General features: G+C 38.6%; 1 long non-coding RNA gene across 1 annotated transcript in view; it reads left to right on the top strand.

Moving 5' to 3' along the window:
* The window catches only part of LOC101855496, a 2,342-nt gene extending 1,483 nt beyond the window's left edge, over positions 1 to 859 (top strand). Inside the window, exon 4 of the long non-coding RNA XR_220534.2 lies at positions 662 to 859. This is a non-coding gene — a long non-coding RNA (uncharacterized LOC101855496). The remainder of the gene's footprint in view (positions 1 to 661) is intronic.
* Positions 860 to 5,000: the final 4,141 nt, after the last annotated feature.

Here is a 5,000-nt window from a genome sequence, read left to right as displayed (position 1 = left end):
TTGGCCATAAAAATGCCGAAGATTTGAGGTGTACATGGGAGTGACATACAAAGATAGGAAGAAGGAGAGATAAAGACGATAGATGTTTGATAGGAAAGAAGAAGGAGCAAATCACACAAGAGCACCCGCCAACCACCCACACTGTGTCCTCTTATGATTTTAAAATACTGTAAACTGTAAAATTCATAGAGTTTGCAGTTAAACAAGATTTTGTGCAATACACATTGTATTATATTTATATATTTTTTTATTTTATTATTATTATTATTATTATTATTATTATTATTATTATTATTATTATTATTATTATTATTATCATCATCATCATCATTATTATTGTTATTATTATTATTATTATTATTGTTGTTGTTATTGTAATTATTGCTCTTATTATTTGTATTATTATTGTTATTATTATTTTGATTATTATCATTATTATTATCATTATTAGTATTATTAGAAAAGTGTCTGACAGTGTAGTACCTTTGGAGACATAGGGGAAAAACTACTTGTGTTACACACAGTGAAAGTAGTGAGAATGAAAATGGCAATAAAAACGTTTTTGTGTTTGTAATAGGTTTTACAAATCATTATTATCCTTTTGTATCTTTGTCCAATATTGATATAATACTATATTTTCCATGTGTTTGTTTTGAATCAGACAAAATAGGTAATAACAATAACAGACTCACAGTCATCTCTATATGTGAGAAGCCAATCCGTTGAAAGGCTCACTGGTGACGAAGAGAGAGAAAAATCAGGACTGCCTTAAGGCACAGCTTAATGATGGACTGATTCCTTGGTGTGTGCTACGGTTTTGAGACATCCCTCAGAAATAAACCACACATTTCCCAAATTACAGATTGTTAGAGGTGTTTTCTTTTGAGCGTTTTGTTTGTTTGTTTATTTGTTCATTTTTGATTTTGGGCATGCATTTGTTTGTTCTGTTTTTGTGTTTATGTTTGGCTTTGTATTGCATTATTTTGTTTTGATTGTGGGGGGGGGGGGGGGGGGGTGTTTTTGTGTTTATGTTTGGCTTTGTATTGCATTATTTTGTTTTGATTGTGGGGGGGGGGGGTTATATTTTTTATATGAGCATCTACAAATATGAACGTAATGAATAATGAACATATCTCTGCAAACATGAAACTAATGAATAGTATAATGTCTACAAACATGAAACTAGAGGATAGTTAGTGGTATAATTGTCAACTAACATGAAGCTAGTGAATAGTTATATAAAAGTTTTCAAACATAAAACCAATGAATAGTGATATTAAATGTCTACAAATATGACGTTAATGAATAGGGATGGGGTTATGGGGACTCTGGGGAGATGGAATACCTTTGTTGCTTGGCTGCTTCTTCCTACTTGTAGGATGGACGGCGCACTGGTTCTCCCCCAGACTCCTCAATTTCTCACACGTGGCTCCAAGGGTCATACCTTGGGACCTTGCCAGCGGGCGTGCCAAACCGTATGAGGGGGCAATGTTAACACAGCATCACTGGGGTAACCACAAAATGCGGTGACCGACCATGGCGGAAAAAGTTCCCAAATGAACCTAATGGATTCATGTTCAGATGAACCTTACGGCTTTGTGTTCGAGTCGAAGGTGAACCATCGTGTGGGAGGATTTCGACAGTGGTCTGGCATAGAGAGGGATGGGCTCCGCCATGCGACATTGCCCAAGAAACGCCAATGAAGATAACAAACCAGAAGGAATACCACACCAGCTCTGTCATCGCCTGGAACAAGGACCTTCTCTTATGTTGATGGTCGCCAGGACGAGAGAGGAAACAATGTTACAGGAAGAACAAAAAAAAGTGCACGGGCCAAAGGAAACGTCGTTATTGCCTTGTGGAATGTGAGAACATTGAGAGAAGCAAGGGAGGTTGAGGACCTAGAACACGAATTAATGAAAAGATACCGTTGGAAGATCCTTGGGTTGTGTGCGTTACGATGGGAGAACTTCGGAGAAACATCAACCCCAGAAGCGCATAAATTATATTCCAGTGGCAGAGAAGACCACCATGATTATGGAATTGGAATACTCATTCACAAAGACACTGTTAATGCCGTCTCAGGTTGATGACTAGTTTCCTGCCGATTCATGGCTATACGATTGAAAGCATCACCATTAAGCATCACTGTCACCCAAGCATATGCACCAACGACAGCACACGACGATGAAGAAGTGAAGGATTTCTACATCCCACTCCAAGAAGAACTGGATGAAACACCAAAGAAGGATATCATTGTGGTACAAGGCGACTGGAATGCTAAGATCGGGGAAGATGCACCGAAAGACTGGGAAGGAATCTGCGGGCCCTACTGCAATACATACACCTATGACAGAGGTGTACGACTCCTGGAAGTTGCCAGCTATAACGACCTAAAGCTGATGAACACTTTCGGCCGACATACGCCATCAAGGAGATAAATCGGCTCCTTGGGAAACATAGCGTTTAAAAAGAATCCCTGGGTCACAGATGACATCCTTAAGCTATAGGACAAACGAAAAGCTCTGAAGAACAAGAAAATAGGAACCAGAAAGTGCAAAATAAATGCAAAGAGGCAAATCTGAAAGTGAAAAAGGGAATTAGAGGAGCTAAGGAGTAGTGGATTGAAGAGCAGTGTGTAAAAATAGAAGACAGTCTGAATCAAAACAACAGTAAAAAGGCTTACCAAATCGTGCGGACCGCTTCAATACAAAGTAAAGAAGGGAAATTATGTCTAATGTAGGAACAAGAAGTTCAAAACCGGTGGACAGCTTTAACTGAGCTATTAGTGCAGAGGCTCATATCATTATTCATCTTCACTAATCCGCCTAACGTTCATGGACTTGTTAAAACAACATAATGTTTTCATGTTGCGTTAAAGAGAATGTTTTGCTTTTGTTTAACTGGAATTCAGAAAGCTCGTCTTACTTAATATGGGAAAACTTCTTAGTTTAGAGGGTTTTTTTAAAGAGCGGTCTTTCCTCGCAACAACTGATTGCACAAGGAATCTTCAAACTTCAACAACGTTTTAATTTGAGCTTTTCTTTATACATTTCAACATTCCTCAAAAGCAAGAACTAAGCGAGAACAAAGCGAGATAGTTTACCTAAAATAAAGGTAGAATGGTCTGTCCATAATGACGGAAATTATTGGGTAAAAAAATCAATACTGGAAACTATGACGAAACTCGTCGTTATTGAAAATCATAAACAATGGCGTGCAAACACGGAACTTGCGTTTCTAAAGGTCGAAAAAAAGAACACACCAAAATCATATTATTATCTCGAGATACTACGCCAGAGAAGCACCTTTAATGGTACGCCTGTATTACAGATCAAAACCAGAAACAGACTTATATTATTTCTTTTGTAGCCCTCTGATTGAACGTGTACTTTTTAAAGTTTTTGTTTAACGAGCCTGTGGTGTAATTAATAAAAGAGTGTGAAACACAACGTTGAACAAAGAGATAGTATGACAAACCATGATAATGGTGGCAAACGTGGTAATATTATTATCTACATCATAACCGTCTTTTAGAAAAAAAGTTGGGCAAATTTTAACTTCGATCTATAATAGAATAATTACTTTCTTGGGCTGTTACGTGTCTACATAAAAAGTTGTTACGTTAGTTTGCTTTGTTTTGTTTGCTCTTTTGAACTGATTTTTGACTTGGGGAAAAGAAAGTGGAAATATTATCAGCTGAAAGCAACGGACGTTCCAAAAGGAAGAATTGAAACCAGTAACAGACGCGGTCCATTGCAGCATACCTCTAAGCCAGAATGGTGTTGTTGTCTCGTTTGGATATGAACAGCACGAGAAATGACATTGGCAGCGAGAACGACAGAATGTTGGTGACTACACCGTCGGAAGCGCTCTCGTCAGATGTGATTGACGACGAAGTGTTCGCCATTCTGCAAGTTGTGAATGCTGTGGTCATCTGCAGTCTCCTCAGTCTGTTCGGCGTGGTGTCCAACGTCATCAACATTGTGGTGTTCGCCAAGCACGGGTTTCAAGACAGTATCAACATCAGTCTTTTGGGTGATAATTTTGCTTTAAATTTAATGTCCGTGTTTTTTACGCTGCCTGACAGGACCAACCCAGACTTAAAGAAATACAACATCCAAGCAAAAAGACCGAAATACATTTAATTAATTACCTCAAAATTACAAAGCTCTATCTGCCAACTTAAAAAAAAACATATTTGTAAATAAATAAGCGGAGGGGACTCTCGTGGTGTAGAAGTACAATGTTGCCTCTCATTCAATAGATTTCGGTTTCAAAAAGTTGACAACGACGGAAACATTTACTTCTCTGCAATGTTGTCCTCTTACCTTTTTTCCTGCTTACTAGACATTGTCATGTTCTGTCATCTACTTTCACCTCCAATTCAAATTCCCCCGCCCAACCCCGGCCTCTGGGCTTCTTTCTCCTTTCCTCCTGACTTTTCTGTTTGTCTGTTTTAGTAATATGTTTTAGAGCGCTCTCAACTGCATAAGGTCATATGACTCTTTCTACACGCACTTCTTCTCCTGGCTCCTTCTTACTGCGGTCTTTCAGCTGCACCCTTGACCTTGGGGTAGAGGTAAGATCGAACGCCTAGCCTTCTCGCATAAGGGCGAAACATTTCGGAGTTCCCGTGTGCGATTAAAAATCCCTTAGTCTTTCAAAACTCGGTATAAGTGTAGGATTCGCCTCCCGTGCAAAATTCAAAATTACATGTAGTTCCTACCAAAACTTTTTAAAAAATACTCTAGTTAGTACGAAAACATACAGAGTATCTTTGAAATCGGAATGTGGCTGCCTGAAGGCAAGGGGCCTTACCAAATAGGAAAAAGGTCACATTCATAAAAACCAGTAGCACTGCAGGTTGAGGAACCAGCAGTCGACTACCCCTAAGATCTAACAGAGGAAGAAGAAGAAGAAGAAGAAGAAGAAGAAGAAGAAGAAGAAGAAGAAGAAGAAGAAGAAGAAGAAGAAGAAGAAGAAGAAGAAGAAGAAGA

This window comes from Aplysia californica, unplaced genomic scaffold (assembly GCF_000002075.1).
Source record: "Aplysia californica isolate F4 #8 unplaced genomic scaffold, AplCal3.0 scaffold00231, whole genome shotgun sequence".
NCBI lineage: Eukaryota > Metazoa > Mollusca > Gastropoda > Aplysiida > Aplysiidae > Aplysia > Aplysia californica.
This window is presented reverse-complemented; position numbering and strand designations above follow the sequence as displayed.